Source organism: Giraffa tippelskirchi, chromosome X, assembly GCF_054371585.1.
Source record: "Giraffa tippelskirchi isolate mGirTip1 chromosome X, T2T-mGirTip1v1.2.pri, whole genome shotgun sequence".
Lineage (NCBI taxonomy): Eukaryota > Metazoa > Chordata > Mammalia > Artiodactyla > Giraffidae > Giraffa > Giraffa tippelskirchi.
Genome location: NC_137289.1, coordinates 130169355 through 130187229, shown reverse-complemented (window position 1 = coordinate 130187229; position 17875 = coordinate 130169355). Strand labels below are relative to the sequence as shown.

The window sequence follows — 17875 nt, the reverse complement described above, 5'->3', positions numbered from 1 at the left end:
CCTACAAAAATTGAAGATATTCTTGCTCTAAAACTCAGCAATTCTACTCCCACATCTCTACCTTAAAGAAATATAGGCACATATATAGCAAGCAACATATACAAAAATATGCTAGCATCATTCTTTGTAATATCTCAAACTGGAAATAATCTCAAACTCATTGAAAAGTTAAATGGATAAAAAAAATTATAAGTCAAACAATGAAATATTATGAAAGATCGACATGAATTAATTAGAACTACATGTATGCTCCCCATAAACATAATGCTGAGAAGTTAAGTGTAGAACACTTCGTCTACATTACTCCATTTGAGTAACATAAAAGATCGGATTCACATAAATCATACTGGTTAAGGACACATTCTAAGGAAGTAAAGCTATAAAGAAAAGAAGGAAATAGCTACCATAAAATTCATATTCTCTTTCGAAGAGAGATGTAGCGATTATGAGTGTCTGAATGAGGTTTTTAGGTTGATGACTCTATTTATTTCTTGATCATGAGGATCATTGAACAGAAGTTCATTATATGAGAAAGGACTGAGTTGTAAATTCCTACTTTGTACAGTTTCCTCAGTATATATTATAGTTCACAATAAAATGAGATAAAACATAAGCAGTTGGTTAAAACATAATCCTCTAATATTTGGAATTGCTCTAATTACTGGGAAACACTTTTGCCTGAAACAAGGAAGTTTTAAATGTACTGGCCAATGACAAGAGGTAGGCCTCAGTGGTTAGTATCTTAAAATTGCACTCACTGCTGGAAGATTTTGCTGATAATATTGTTTACATTTCACACCACTTAGTTTTAGGCTACCAGAAATGAATGTCTTGGTAACAATAGGAAAGGAGGGTTTAATAAAATTGTGGATAGATTTCTCCCATTGCCCTTCAAAGACAGAAAAACTCAGGAACCCTAGAATATATATTTTAGTGTAAAAGATTGCACAATAGCCTGAGTATGATTTACTTTTGATGAATTATGCAGTCTTTTTTAATAGCAAGAATAAACCCCTCATACAGCTTCTAAGAAAAATAGTAATGCAAATGTAAACACATATGAACCCAAAAGGACTAGATTTTCTTTCAGATCAATCTTTTTTGAGGTCTGCTAATTAGATAAAGAGCTCAAGTTACAACAGTGACATTGCTTTCTAAATGAAGAAAACATTTTCATAATCATTTAAACATTCACTGCTAGATATTTTCTAAGTGCCCTGGCTTAAGTAATCTCGTTAAGTATTTATGATCAACCAACGGAACTGGAATTATTTCCCAAACTTTACAGATGAGGATACTGAAACTCAAAGTATGTATCTTCAGTCACACACTAAGGAATTGGAATGTTCAGGTTTTAAACACAGTTCTTCTGACCCTGAGGTCATTTGTTTTTGTGCCTACCTGCTACTTTTAGATACCATTCTATTGGGGTTTATCAGTCATAATATAATTAGGAAAAGAGAAGGCACATCAGGTAGTTCAGTAAAGGGAGTTTTATATGAGAAGCTAGTCTCACACTGTTAGATGAGCTGACAAAACAACAGGAAGAGGGCAGAGAGTTCAGATAATTTGAGATTATCAAATATAAAAAGCTGCTATCATTATTATGCTGGAAAGACCATAGAAGGAGCTGATGTTACCAGAGCCCAGGTCTGAGGTCTATTACACGTGCTAAAAATTCGGAGGAGGGGCTGTTCAAGTGGCAGCAAAGCTAGCTACCAAGGAGAATCTGGAAACAGGAAGGAGTGCCCATCTTGGCAGGAGTTGAAGTCATAGAGTGAGCTGCAAGGTTGGAGCTGGCACTGCAGAGGAAAGAGCTGCCTTGTGGGAGCTGCAACCAGAGTTACTATGGACACTGATAAAGATAACAGGAGAAGGAAAGAGAGAGGAAGACATACTTTGGCTTCTCACCTACAGTCCCCAGCCAGTGCTCCCATTGGTGAAGCCCCAAAAGAACCAATTTGGCAGGGATCTGGGAAATGTAGTTTGCATAAATCATCCCTCTTTGGTCTGTGATATAGAGCAGAGCATGGAAAAGGCGGGGAGAAGGTGAACCTAAGTGAAAAGTAAACTGATCAAATCCCAAGGTTAGCTTTCTAGACAACTTCAAATATACCTGGCCCCAGAGGAGGTGGTAAGTAGAAATTACCTAAAGAATTTAAGCAGTCTCTTGTCAGAATCATTAATTTAATATGTAATATTTATTATTTGTTCCCCAAGAAAATAACTTATCCTTTAAGTTGAGTAAATCCACACTTGCTGTTTCAGTTCAAATAGGTAGCACCGCACAAAAAGGATAAGAAAGCAAGCTGTAATGTAAGAAGCAAAGAAAGATGCCTTCTATCATATAGGATTGATTAAAAAGCATAAAGTAAATGAATGTGGAGGAGTCTAAAAATAAGACTGTTTTACCACTGCTTGTTAATGCTCACAAGGGACACTGATTTGAATGATAATTCCAATTGTTGGTTTTGTTAATGTCTGAATAGTGCTTTCAGAAATCAATTCTTTTGTTATATAAAGTAGCAGCTTGTAATTAGGGGGGGAAATTCACATTTGAAACAAAAGAATTGATTTCTAATTCTAGGTGGTGGAAAAAAATAGATAGCACCAAGAAATTCAAGACAAAAAAGAAAAAGCAAAAAGAAAGAAGTCATGAAAGACAAATACAAAAGAAACAGGAAAAACACAAGGCTGGTATTTCATTAGAATACATAATGGATATAAAGTTTGTTTTCTTTCCTATTTTTTTTTTTTTGTAGTTCTCCAAACTGAGAGAATCTGGAAAGAGGGATACCAGGAACATCTGGTATATAATTTTCCTTACAAGTCCCTAGCCAGTGCTATCCAACAGAACTTTATGGGATGATGGATTAGTTATAAGTGTGTTCTATCCAATACAGCAGCCACTGACCACATGCGGCTATAAAGCACCTGAAATGTGGCTATTATGACACGAGGAACTAAATTTCAGTTTTGATTTAATTTTTAACAGTTTTTGCTTAAATTTAACTAGCACATTGTAACCAACGATTACATTTTTGAGGCAGCACAGATAAATGCTATTGTTCAAATTGATAGAAATGTCTTCCTTCCATAGTGATTAACTTCTAGAAGGACAGTTTTGGAGCACTGAGCTAAAAGGATGATTCCTTTCTACCAGTCCGAATAGCTAAGTTATCCCTTGGTGGGGTTACAGTCAAATTTCCCACATATTCATCTACCTTCTAAATTGATAGCCAACTACTTAGAAGCAGAGTGCAGACACTTCTAAGGCTAGGATGGGCATTTGTTACCTACCGCATATCCTTCACTGTCTGCTATGAAACTATGATAAAAAGTGGGGACTAAATATTTTCTCCCAGCACTTTGAAGACCTCAGAAAACTCCATTAAGATCTACAGTGGAAAACTGAAAACTAAACTAAACTAAAATATTGAAATTACTTTTTCCTTTCATTTAGTTTCAGCCACTTTTTACCACCTCCGCTGCTATGATTTTGGAATCATCCTCTCTTGTCTGGATTACTGCAGTACAATCTTTAAACTGGTCTTCTGTTTTTATCCTTTACTCCTTACAGTCTCTTCTCAACACTGTGGCCAGTGATGCTGTAATACAGAAGTTAGACCGTGTCACTCCTCTAGTCAAAACTCTCCAGTAGCTCCATTTTATTCAGAATCAAAAGTCAAAGTTTGCAGTGGCCTAGAAGGCCCTACATGGTCTGCATCCCTCATTTCTCTGATCTTCTCTTCATTTTTCTCCTTCGCTCACTCTGCCCCAGTGATATTGGTTTCTTCGCTGCCACAAACACGTAGGCACCCTTTTCTCTTAGGCCCTTTGCACTAGCCATTTCCTTTGCCTGGAACATTCTTTCATCAGAGTATTATTTATCTCTCCATGGCTATCTTCTTCCTCTTGAGTTTTTGCTCAATTCTCACTTCCCCCAAGATGTGACTCTGACCTCTCTATTTAATTCTGCACCTTGTTCTCAGCCCCACCCAGCCCCATCCTGATTTCCTTAAGCTTGTCCTGTTTGGGTTTCCTTTTTCTACATTACTCATTAGCTTTAACACTCTAGAACATTTATTCATTTATTATGCTTATTTTTCACTGTCTTCCTTCCTCCAGTAGGGTGTAAACTCTAGGAAGGCAGCACATTTTGAATCCCAAACACCTGGAAAATTGCCTAACACACATTAAGTACTTTACAAAAGTATACTAAATATACTAGCAAATGTTTATTAATCAAGGTCATATGTCTATGACTTTTACATATGCGCATATGTATATATAAGGAATAATTTTAATGAATTAAATTTTTATGAGTAAATATATCTGATTGCTAATGTTACGTGAAAACCATCATGTCAGAATTTTCTAAACAGAATCATAAAGCTTCTTTAGTAAATGCTAATTTGTTTCAAAGTGTTTTAACAGTGATATAAAATCTTAGATGTGTTCAAATGGGCTGAGATAATGATATTAAAGAAAATTCTAATTTTCATGATGCCCAAGCCCTTCCATCTTTAATTTTAACACTTATGGTGAAATGCATGTTGTATTTAATTTTCCAGGAAACTTCAGAGCATAAAAGAAGTATGTATATTCAAAGTGATTTCCAGATAAACTAGCTGAAACTTTTAAAATGTAAAGCCCATTTTTTAAAAAAATAGAGCCTATATCTTTTCTAGATGTGGGTTGCTCTTGGCATGTTTGCACAGGTCAGTGTAGTTCAGAACAGTCAGAAATACCTTTATTATCTGTTTGGTGCTCCTATTTCCTAAACCCTTTATCACATTCTGTACCCTCTCTAAGTTACTGATATTGATTTCAAAGCCCCAAAGCAGACAAAGTATTCTCATAACACTTGACCACTGCTGACAGCTGTGGGAGGAAAGCTTGCTGTTTTTAGAGCCTTTGCTTCAGTGTACATATCCCATTTTCATCCTTCCTTTCTTAAAAGAATTATATTACTGACAAATTTAACTTTGAACCCATAAATAAGCCTTGGAATATTTTTCTGGCAACTGCTTCAAAGCTGGTTATTTCTGATTGTGTAGTCATGGAAATCATGTTTTATCCTTAAAATTATCCTATACTTATCAATGTTAAAATTAGCATTTTTTCTCTCTTTCTACTTGTGAAGGTCAACTTCCCTCTCATCTTGTTGTCAAAGCTTGTATTTCTAGAAAAATTTACAGTCTAGTATGAACCATCTCTCTTCCCATATAGGTATACGCCCTTTGAGAACAAGGTTATGCCCCATCCATTTTTGTATTCCCTACAGAATTTACCATGTAACAAGTACTCCATTCCACTTAGCACCAACACAGCCTGGTCCCTCATTTTCTCTCACCTAAACTGTAACTTCCTAACTAGTCTGCCCACCTCAGGTTTCTTTATAATGGACTTGGGCTACAGACATGGTAAATTAGTTGTAAGGAGCCTGGATATAACCTGTTCTATCTGCTAATACATATGCTACTCCCTCTCACTGAAATGTCTTTCACCCAAATCTGCCAGGTTCAAATCCTGCACATTCTTCCAGATTCAATTATTATATTACTTCCTCTTCAAAGGCACCTCTGATGCCTCAGAGTGACAATACAACCTTGACCTTAAGAGCTCAGACCCTAAAATCAGATGGCTGAGGTTGGTTAATTTTGCCTCTGACTAATTGAACAACCTTAAGAAAGTTATTTAACTTTTCTGTACCTCAGTTTCCTTAACTGTAAAGTAAGGAAAATAACGGCATCTATTTCATTGGGTTGTAAAGATTAAATAAGTTAATATATAAAAAGAGCTTGGAACAGTCTCCATGTGCTCAGTCATGTTCAACTCTTTGCAACCCCATGCACTATAGCCTGCCAGCTACGCTGTCCATCGAATTTCCCAGGCAAGAATACTGGAGTGGGTTGCCGTTTCCTACTTCAGGGGATCTTCTCAACCTAGGGACTGAAGCCGAGCCTTTCATGTGTCCTCCATTGGCAGGCAGGTTCTTTACCACTAGCGCCACCTGGGAAGCCTTGTCTCATAATGAGCAGTAAATGAATGTTAGCTTTCATTATTAGTATACTAGATATCTTGACATTGATAGTTTATCATAACCCTGGTCCCTTAAGCAGAGTTCAGTGCATAATTTTATTATTTTTGCTTAACACTGATTTTTAAGTTGAAATGTAACTGACATATAACACATTAGCTTCAAGTGTACAACATAATGATTTGATATATGTATATATTGTGAAATGATTACCATAATTAGTTAACATCCATCACCACACAGTTACAAATTTATTTTTCTTGTGATGATAACTTTTAAGATCTATCTCTTAGCAGCTTTCAAATATACAACACTGTGTTGTTAACTACAGTCACCATGATGTACATAACATACTCATATGTATTTGTTTTATAACTGAAGTTTGTAGTTTTTTTGAAGTTCGTGTTTTTTCACCACCTTTACCCATTTTCCAGACTTTCACCCCTATTCTGATAGCCACCCATCTGTTTTCTTATCTAGGAGTTTGTCATTTTTTGTCTGTCTTTTTTTTTTGTTAAGATTTTTAACATTAATTTTAAATTATTTTTACCTCCTGACCAATCATAAACTGAGGACAGATACTTCTACTCAGTCATCTGTTGGGTCTATCACAGTGCTTAAATTCAAAAGAAGTATAAAGTATTAGTTGCTGAGTCATGTCTGATTCTTTGTGACCCCATGAACCGTAGCTTGCCAGGCTCCTCTCTGTCCACGGGGATTCTGCAGGCAAGAATGCTGGAGTGAGTTGCCATTTCCTTCTCCAGGGGATCTTTCTGACCCAGGGATGGAACCGGGTCTCTTGCACTGCAGGCAGATTCTTTACTATCTGAGCCACCAGGGAAGCCCAATATTCAAAAGAGCACAATACATATATTTGGAACGACTTAATAAGTAAACTGAATAATCTTTTTAATGAAACCATCAACATATCGAATAATTAGTTCCTAATACCTGCCCAAGCAATATGTGATCATTTTAAAATATCATGCTTGAAATGCTGTGTTGATAGTCATCTTTTATCAGCATCAGGAGCTGTGCCAGTCACTGTACTGAATATGATGTTTTCTTCTAAACCAACCCTACTGAAATAGATTCTACTAAGACACGAGGAAGCCGAGACACAGAAGACCTAAGTAATTTTTTGCTTGGCATAGAGGAATTCAAGAATATAACAAATACTTTGTTTCCTGCCAATTCAACATTCATTCAACTGGCCATTCTACTTCCACATTTAACATTCATAGGGAAAAAAATGCTTCAATCATCAATGTTTCATATTGAAACATACTGAAAGTGACATTTTAAAACTATTATTTCAATACTTCTGGACAAGAGTCAACACCTGATGTATGCAAGCAACTTCTATTAATGTCAGTAGAAATACAGGGTGTTTGAAATAATTTATTTTCCCAACAAACTGTGTTGCATGAAAACCCTAGGGCTGAAACAAATTAGTTGAGATAGCTGGGGTCTTACAATTCATCTGTGTTCATGGTCCATTTTCCATGTTTAGAGACAACATGTTTTCTGACCCTTAAAGATTTTAAAATTCATTATGAATCCCATTTGAATTATAGCTTAAAATGTACTACTGTGTGTGCTTAGTTGCTTGGTTATGTCCAACTCTTTGCGACCCCATGGACTGCAGCCCGCCAGGCTCCTCTGTGCATGGGATTCTCCAGGCAAGAATACTGGAGTGGGCTGCCATGCCCTCCTCCAGGGAATCTTCGCAACCCAGGGATCGAACCCACATTGCAGGCAGATTCTTAACCATCTGAGCCACCAGGGAAGCCCAAAATCTACTACCATTACAGTTTAGAATGTGGAAGCATGTAGCCCCAGGAGGTACTGGCAGCTTTACTGGTCCAAAAATGAAGGAAGAGGAACTGACCAATATTGAGAAACCAGCTATACTGGGTGGGCTGAATGCACCTAAATCCACTTCTGTAAAATTAAACAGAGGCTCTTCAGTTTCTGACCTGTCAAAAATGGCAAATAACACATGTATATTCTACAAGGTTCTTTTCACAATGTTTGAAACTGAAGGCAATCAGAATATCTGACTTTCAAATATGCCGCTTTGGCATAAGGATTATTTTGAGCTGAAGGCAATTGAGAATCAACAAACACAGGAAGAGTTCTCTTACCTTTCCTTATCTTCGTAAAAGCCAGGTATGAATTTCCCTTTGAGGACAGTGCTCCCTCTTCCAGTCCCAGTACCAGGGAGACAAGAGGAACACATCATCAAAGACTGGGGTTGACACCAAGATGAGTGTGCAATAAATAGACCTTGTGAAGACAGCCTTTATCTTCCATTATTTCCCCCATATACTCCTTAGTTACTTCCCCATAATTTATCACCCCTTGTAGTCTAACCCTGTTTTCTTTGTTAAAAGGTATATAAGCTCCCAAGTTCAGCTGCTTCTTTGAGTTTCACTTCTTTTCTCTAAACTCCTGTGCATGTAAATATTAATAAAAATTGCGTGCCTTTTCTCCTGTTAATCTTGTTAGTTTAATTTGAAGGGCCACCGGTGCAGAATCTGAAAGAGTAGAGGAAAAGTTTTCCTCCCTAATATGATGAAGTTAGAGTTTTATCTAAAGCTTTGGGTGTGCTTTTGTTGTTGTTGTTTCTGTACAGTGTGATTACATGGCTTTTTAGATTAACCTTTTGACTTAAGCCAGTTTCAAATCAATCTGCTGTTTTTTGCCCTTAAGAGTTTTTATTAGTACTTAAGACTTCTAAATTTTCTCCATTGTGAAGTCTCTATTCCAGAGATATAAAGAGCTCTATAGCTTAACTTTGAGAAGTGAAGCCCTACTTCTGATATTCTAGAAAGGTTATTATTATTCAGCTACATATTGTTACCCAAATTATCTGCTTGGACTGGATCTCTCATGTCACTATCTGGGTTTGCCATTAGCATGCTTTTTCTGTCTTTGAGCATACCACCCAGGGCTAACACACAGCTTCAGATGGTACCATTCACAATGAGCATCTAGTTCAAGCCATGAAGTGCACAGCCTATGGCAATGGTTGAACATAGCAATCCTGACCCGATCACTTATTATTTGACCATTAATTAGATTGTTTTTACTCTGGCTTTTTTTCAGAAATTATTTCATGTAGCTTAAAAAAATCTATACAATTAAATTCAAAATAAAAAATAACTTAAATAAAAGTGGTACTACATTTTAAAGAAAAAAATGATTAGCTTATGAAATAGAGGCATCCTTTTGTTCTTAGTTTTCTAGTAGCCAGTCTGCAATGGGGAAGTGGCTATTTACCCAGATAATATCACTCACACATTAAAAGCAAAACAATTGCTTATGTGAAATCAAACTATTCATGGAACTCAAACTAGACATAATATCCCCAAAGTTAGTTCACATCCTGGGAGAAGCAGACACAAAGACGGGATTTTAAAAGGCAGAGATTTACTGGGGAAAATGGCTATGGAAAGGGGAGAGGGGACTGAAAGAAGTTTGGGGAGCCATCAGACCACAATGCAATTTGGATCCTTGTGGAAGAAAAATGGAAGGAAAGAAGGTTGGGTAGGAAAAGTCTTAGACCACAGTGTAGTTTTAAGAAAAGTTTCAGCATGGTTGACGGGGAGTCTTTGAGCCAAAGTTGCTCGTTAGAGAAGTCCTGTACCTTGCAGGAATGTCCCTGCTGCACACCATCACTGGCTAGAAGCAACCTGTGGAAGTACTGAGGCTACTGATCAATTAGGCTCAGAGTAGGAGATCTGTAAGCAACACTTTCATGGCTGCCATATCCCCACCCTCATCTCAATGGGTTTGAAAAGATGGTGACTACTAAATGTAAATAATTTACTTGAACGAAGCCTGAAATTTTATATACCTTGGAAACTGATACTTCCCAATTATTTTAACCTTCACGACCAGCTGGATTTGCTCTTACTCAGATCATTCTGGCAATAAGTTTCATATGTCTTGAAATATGAGAATCCATGCCCCATGGAACTGGCATGCTAGTGAAGGTTACAGACATGCAGCAATGAAATATAATACAAGGTGAAAGGAAATGCATGTTTAATAAAGGTATAAACTATGTATTGTGGAGGGGAAGGGAGGAATGGGAGGTTTCACAAAGTGGGCATTTCATAAGGGACTTTACAGATGAGCAGTGTTCCAAAGCAGATCAACTTAAAGTAAGCCAACTAATTTGCATTTATTGTTTGAAGTAGTGAGAAATAATGAGTTAATGTAGATGTGTAGTTCTCAAGCTTTAGTGCATATCAGAATCATCTGGAAGACTGGTTAAAATACATATTACTGAATCCGCTCCCACCCACAGAGTTTTTGATTCAGTAGGTCTGGGAATAGAGCCTGAGAATTTGTATTTCTAACAAGTTCCCAGGTCCTGCTGACGTTGCTGCTCTGGGTAGCATACTTGGACCACCAAGAAAGTAATAAAAGAATAGTGGTGCTTCAGAATATGAGCCACCCAAATAATGGATATGAGAAGTACTCATATGTGTAATGAGGATGCACTCTCATATTTCTCTCCCTTTAATTAACCTGGAATACATCATCCATCATAGGATCATTACTAAGACCGCAGGAGCTTTGGAACTGAATAAGCCTGGGTTCAATATAGGAATTCTTCGACTTGTATTTTTGTTGTTGTTGTTGTTTATTTTTTATTTTTTTTGGATTCATTACCTCCCACACCCGCAACCACTGGCAATCACTCCTTAGTTTTTGTCCCTGTAGTTTCACCTTTCCCAGAATGTTATATTAATGGATAGATATAGTGTGCAGATGTGGGGATCTGGTTTCTTTCACTTGACAACATGCATTTGACATTTATCCACATTCTTACAAATATTAATATTTCATTCATTTGTATTGTTGAGTAGTATCCCATTATACACATACACTGTACTGTTTATCTATTCACCAGTTGAAGGACATTTTTATCATTTCCAAATTTTGGCATTATGAATAAAACTTCTGGAAATACAATCATTTAACCAAGGTAAACATCTAAGAGTGAAGTTTCTAAGTCATGTGGCAAGTGTATGTTTAACTTGAAACTGCCAAACTGTTTCCCAATGTTGCTGTACCATTTTGTATTTCCACAGTAATACATGAGGATTCCAGTTTCTCCACATCTTTGCCAGCATTTAATGCTGTCGGTTTTTTTTTAATTTAAGCCCTTCTATCAAGCATATGGCGGTATTTCATTGTTGCTTAAATTTAAATTTCCCTAATGAGTTACTTGGGGTTCCCTGGCGGCTCAGATGGTAAAGAATCCACCTGCGATGCGGGAGACTTGGGTTTGATCCCTGGGTTGAGAAGATCCCCTGGAGGAGGGCATGGCAACCCACTCCAGTATTCTTGCCTGAAGAATCTCCATGGACAGAAGAGCCTGGCAGGGCTATAGTCCTGAGGTCACAAAGAGTCGGACACAACTGAGCGACTAAGTACAGGAATGAGTTAATTGGGGCTTCCCTAGTGGCTTAACCAGTAAAGATTCTGCCTGCAATCCGGGAGACCTGGGTTGGGTTTGATCCCTGGGTCAGGAAGATTCCCTGGAGAAGGAAATGGCAACCAACTCCAGTATTCTTGCCTGGGAAATCCCATGGACAGAGGAGCCTGGTGGGTTACAGTCAATGGGGTCACAAAGAGTTAGACACAACTGAGCAACCAACATTTACATTTAATGAGTTAATTAATCTATTAATTTATCTATTTTTATTTATCTTTTTATTATCTGTTCATATCTATTCATGTGCATATTTGCAATCCATATACTTTCTTTGGTGAAATTTTGCTTTGCGTTTCTAGTATAGATAACTTACAACACTCTGCATGCATGCTCAGTCACTTCATTTGTGTTTGATTCTTTGACCCTATGGACTGCAGCCCACCAACTCTTCTGTCCATGGGATTCTCCAGGCAAGAATACTGAGTGGGTTGCCATGCCCTCTTCTAGGAGATCTTCCAGACCCAGGGATCAAACCAGCATCTCTTGCATCTCCTCCACTGGCAGGCAGATTTTTTTTTTTTACCAGTAGCACCACCTGGGAAGCCCCTCTAACACTCTCTAGTAACATATTACTTCACCTATAGTAGAAGAACCTTAAAATAGTGCAATTTATTTACCTTCTTCTGGACCTTGTGTTATCATCATACAGTTTATTTTTATATGTTATAAATACCACAATACATTGTTATTATTTTTATTTAAACAATTATCTTTTAATGTAATTTAGAACATAAGAAAACACCCTTTACTCACATATCCCCCAATTCTGTTGTTACATGGTCTTTTGTATAGATGTACATTTTTATGTGGTATCATTTCCTTTCACCCAAAGAACTTATCATCAAATTGTATGTCTACCCAGCCCCTACCTCCAGCAGACTAGATGCAGACAGCCAGCCTCTACTTCACTGTAACCATGTGTGACCAAATTGCTGTGATCAAAAATGCCATTATGTCAGAAGAAATGCAACACAACTTTGTGGAGTGGGCTATTCAGGCATTGGAAAAATATAACATAGAGATGACATTGCAGCCTATATTAAGAAGGAGTCTGACAAGAAGCACAATCCCACCCGGCACTGAATCGTGGGCTAGAACTTTAGTAGTTACATAACACATTAAGCCAAACACTTCATCTACTTCTACCTGGGCCAAGTGATTATTCTTCTCTTCAAATCTGGCTAAAAGCACAGGCTGCCCCACACACCCAGTGATTCATTCAAAAACGAGGACTAGAGCCTAAATTCCAAACACCAGGCTTAAATCTCCAGCCTTGTCTAAGGCAACACCTCAGTCTTTGAAAGCTTTTTGTATTGCTTTATAGGCATCTCTGCACTAATTTGTTGTGGTTCTAAAACAATTAATAAAAAAACTTACATTTGTACATGTGTTCTGTTTCTTTCCTCTCTGCCGAATGTTTGTCCTCCTCAAAGTCCATTCCTTTTAAAAACAAAATAAATACATCTGTTAGAGAAATGTGTGTTTTAAAATAAATAAAAATTAAATTGTATTTCTGCTAATGATGATTTCACTTTTTGTATGTTTGAATAAATACTTCACTTTCATTATTGAAAGATATTTTTACTGGCTCTATTATTCAAGGTTGCTGTTATTTTCTTTCAGCACTTTGAAGATATTGTTCCAGCCTTCTGATTCATACTGTTTCCAAAACAATAGTCTGTTATAATTCTTATATTTGCTTCTTTCTGCAAAACGTGCTCCCCCCTCTTTATCACTGATTTTAAGCAATTTGATTGTGATTGTCTTGCTGAGGTTGTCTTCATTTTTTCCCTTGGGGTTTGATTCTTTTAAATCTGTTTTTAAGCTTTGTTAAGTAGGACCAGAGAAGCTTTTGGTTTAGGTCTTATCTTGCCGCTAAAGTGAGCCAATATCCTTTTGAACAGTCTACCTGATACCTCACATCTTATAATTTTTCTACTCAGGCTGGTGAGAACACCAATCATTTGTGCTCCACTTAAGCCTAAGAGATTTTTCTGCCAGCTTCTTTCAGATTATTACTCCCTTGGCTTCAGGTAGCTTCCTCAGATGAATGTTTTGATAAATACTCAGATGAAGACTCGGGGGTGCGGGGAGGGGGGGGTCCTGGGAGGGGGGGGTCCTTCTGCAGATCTTCAGAGCTTTCTCTCATTGCAACTCTCTTTTCTGCTTTACCCTGCCCTGTGAACTGCATACCCCAATGTTCCCAAATTCCCAAGTCCATCTGTTCAACTCACACAGAGGGGCTAACCCTGACTTTCACATCCTGCGTTCTGGTCTGAAAACCCTATCTAGGTATTACGCTGAGTGATCATAGGACTCACTTTGTTTGTTTCCTTTCTTTCAAAGATCATTGCTCTACACATGTGTGATGAGAAATATATCTCCCATTGCAAACAATGGGAAATCAGCTCCAACTAAGCATTTCCATGTAGAACTTTGCATTTCAGGAATGTATTAATATCACTGATGTTCAGTGGGAGATATCTGTATTACTTACTAGAAGAAAGGGTTGTAAGGATCCAGAGCCTTATTAAGGCAAGAAACCTGTGGTGGGTGAAATCTAGGCATTATTAACAATTGCGTTGCTAACTTTCATCATGAATTTTGTGGAAAATTGTACTTTTTCCTCTATTTTTCAAAATACTTATTTTAAAGGTATTTTAAAATTTTTTTGTTGTTTGTGTATTTTTTTTTTTAAAGCTATTCTTTTTGTTCTCTCTTCTGCTTTGAGGAAAAATGCAAGGTAATCTAAGCTGGTGCAAGAGAGACCAGAAGCCAAGAGAAACTGAAAAGAATCCAAATAACTTCGGGTAAATTTTAGCAGTTTTGTAAAAATACATATAACATTAGTGCTTATATATACATATAACATGGTAACAATTTTAAAGCTATTAAGGTTATAAACTTTATATATATTATAATTATAATAAATTGAAGAGTATGACATGATGTTCTATGGTATTTTTCTGGAAGCAGTAAGATGACAGTAAGGAAAATACTTCTTGTGACTGTGTTACTTTCCATGAGGTTATTCCTTGCTTTGTCTATTAAACTCTGAGTGCACACTGAGTTACTGGTATTTAACTTTTGTGTCCCATGTAACACCTAATAAATGAAGCACTCAGTAATTTTTTTTTTGGCTGAATGACTTTTACTTTCTCTAAAAGGATTATATTCTCTTGAGTTTTTGTTTAATTCCACAAAACATTTCAATTTCCATTCTTAGGTCTTTGTACTTAATAATGCATTATTAAGTACAAAGTATTGCTTTCCACTCAGGAAGCAAGGAGTGGAACAAGAAACAGCTGGACATTCATACAACTCCTGTCCAGCTGCTAAGATTGTCACTACTTTCCTATCTGATCAATGTCTCCTCCTCTCAGAAACATTCACTACATCTAAAATATCACTTGACACATGCTGACCCAAGAATCTGCTTTTCTTTGAGAGCTACCTGAGAATATGGTATGTTCTTATATATATATATATATATATATATATATGTCTGTACAGTGTATAACTTATATTTGTGAGATACACACATACACACACATTTAATTTGTTGTTTCTCCCACTAGAATGTAAGCTCCTTGACAGCAGCAACAGATTTTGACCACTTTATCCCCAGGATACCGAAGAGTGAGACACAGAGGAAATATTCAATTAATATTTGTCAAGTGAATGAACAGATGAGGTAAGAAGTGGATGATACACTTCATTACCAGAAGCTTCATCATCAAGACTTTTAGTAATACAGGACTCATCTGCTTTCAGTGATAAGGCAGACTAACTGCTCTGAAAAATTGCCTGTTACAAATCTACAAACCTAGAAACGATGGATAAACATGACCAACAGGTATTTAATTACATAGCTGAGCTTTCGGGAAGCTAACAGAAATCACCAGGAGTCACACAGAAATGAAGTTCAGTTCAGTTCAGTTCAGTCGCTCAGTCGTGTCCAACTCTTTGCGACCCCATGAATTGCAGCACGCCAGGCCTCCCTGACTATCACCAACTCCCGGAGTCTACCCAAACCCATGTCCATCGAATCGGTGATGCCATCCAGTCATCTCATCCTCTGTCGTCCCCTTCTCCGCCTGCCCGCAATCCTACCCAGCATTAGGGTCTTTTCAAATGAGTCAACCCTTCGCATGAGGTGGCCAAAGTATTGGAGTTTCAGCTTCAACATCAATCCTTCCAACGAACACCCAGGACTGATCTCCTTTAGGATGGACTGATTGGATCTCCTTGGAGTCAAAGGGACTCTCAAGAGTCTTCTCCAACACCACAGTTCAAAAGCATCAACTCTGCTGCGCTCAGCTTTCTACACCATCCAACTCTAACATCCATACATGACCACTGGAAAAACCATAGCCTTGACTAGACGGACCTTTGTTGGCAAAGTAATGTCTCTGCTTTTAAATGTGCTATCTAGGCTGGTCATAACCTTCCTTCCAAGGAGTAAGTGTCTTTTAATTTCATGGCTGCAATCACCATCAGCAGTGATTTTGGAGCCCAAAAAAATAAAGTCTGACACTGTTTCCACTGTTTCCCCATCTATTTCCCATGAAGTGATGGGACCAGATGCCATGATCTTAGTTTTCTGAACGTTGAGCTTTAAGCCAACTTTTTCACTCTCCTCTTTCACTTCCATCAAGAGGCTCTTTAGTTCTTCTTCACTGTCTGCCATAAGGGTGGTGTCATCCGCATACCTGAGGTTATTGATATTTCTCCCGGCAGTCTTGATTCCAGCTTGTCTTTCTTCCAGCCCAGCGTTTCTCATGATGTACTCTGCATATAAGTTAAATAAGAAGGGTGACAATATACAGCCTTGACGTACTCCTTTTCCTATTTGGAACCAGTCTGTTGTTCCATGTCCAGTTCTAACTGTTGCTTCCTGACCTGCATACAGGTTTCTCAAGAGACAGGTCAGATGGTCTGGTATTCCCATCTGTTTCAGAATCTTCCACAGTTTATTGTGATCCACACAGTCAAAGGCTTTGGCATAGTCAATAAAGCAGAAATAGATGTTTTTCTGGAACTCTCTTGCTTTTTCGATGATCCAGCGGATATTGCCAATTTGATCTCTGGTTCCTCTGCCTTTTCTAAAACCAGCTTGAACATCTGGAAGTTCATGGTTCACGTATTGCTGAAGCCTGGCTTGGAGAATTTTGAGCATTACTTTACTAGCATGTGAGATGAGTGCAATTGTGCGGTAGTTTGAGCATTCTTTGGCATTGCCTTTCTTTGGGATTGGAATGAAAACTGACCTTTTCCAGTCCTGTGGCCACTGCTCAGTTTTCCAAATTTGCTGGCATATCGAGTGCAGCACTTTCACAGCATCATCTTTCAGGATTTGAAATAGCTCACCTGGAATTCCATCACCTCCACTAGCTTTGTTCGTAGTGATGCTTTCTAAGGCCCACTTGACTTCACATTCCAGGATGTCTGGCTCTAGGTGAGTGATCACACCATCGTGATTATCTGGGTCGTGAAGATCTTTTTTGTACAGTTCTTCTGTGTATTCTTGTCACCTCTTCTTAATATCTTCTGCTTCTGTTAGGTCCCTACCATTTCTGTCCTTTATCGAGCCCATCTTTGCATGAAATGTTCCTTTGGTATCTCTAATTTTCTTGAAGAGATCTCTAGTCTTTCCCATTCTGTTGTTTTCCTCTATTTCTTTGCACTGATTGCTGAAGAAGGCTTTCTTATCTCTCCTTGCTATTCTTTGGAACTCTGCATTCAGATGGGAATATCTTTCCTTTTCTCCTTTGCTTTTCGCTTTTCTTCTCTTCCCAGCTATCTGTAAGGCCTCCTCAGACAGCCATTTGGCTTTTTTGCATTTCTTTTCCATGGGGATTGTCTTGATCCCTGTCTCCTGTACAATGTCACAAACCTCTGAAATGAAGAGGAAGCTACAAATCAAGTGATACAGTGAAGCTGAAACTATGCTCTTTGTTATTTGGGGAATTCTTTGCCTTCCTAGTATCCAAAACACTAGCACCTCCATAAATGGTTAAAGGAGAGGAAGATAAGTCCTTTGCTCCTAGCAAAGAGTGGAACAGGGAACTGGCAATGGAGAAACAAGAAAGACCCCAGATCAAGCCAGAATCTTCAACTTCAGTGAAAGGATGAACTAAACAAAGAAACAACCTCCTATCAAGGTCCAATGACAAGCAAAATTACCTGTCCTTGTTTGGGTTCTGGGAAGGAAATTTTAATATGGTTTGAGTGAGATTTCACAAATTATTGTCTGCCCTCGCTTATGATATGAGTTCTTGCTTTTGCTACCTACATAGTCTGTAAAACTTCACTCC

The 17875-nt window shown here is 37.8% G+C and overlaps 1 pseudogene; it reads left to right on the top strand.

Moving 5' to 3' along the window:
• Window positions 1–12474: 12474 nt before the first annotated feature.
• LOC145537017 (dynein light chain 1, cytoplasmic pseudogene) lies at window positions 12475–12743 on the top strand (annotated as a pseudogene).
• Window positions 12744–17875: the final 5132 nt, after the last annotated feature.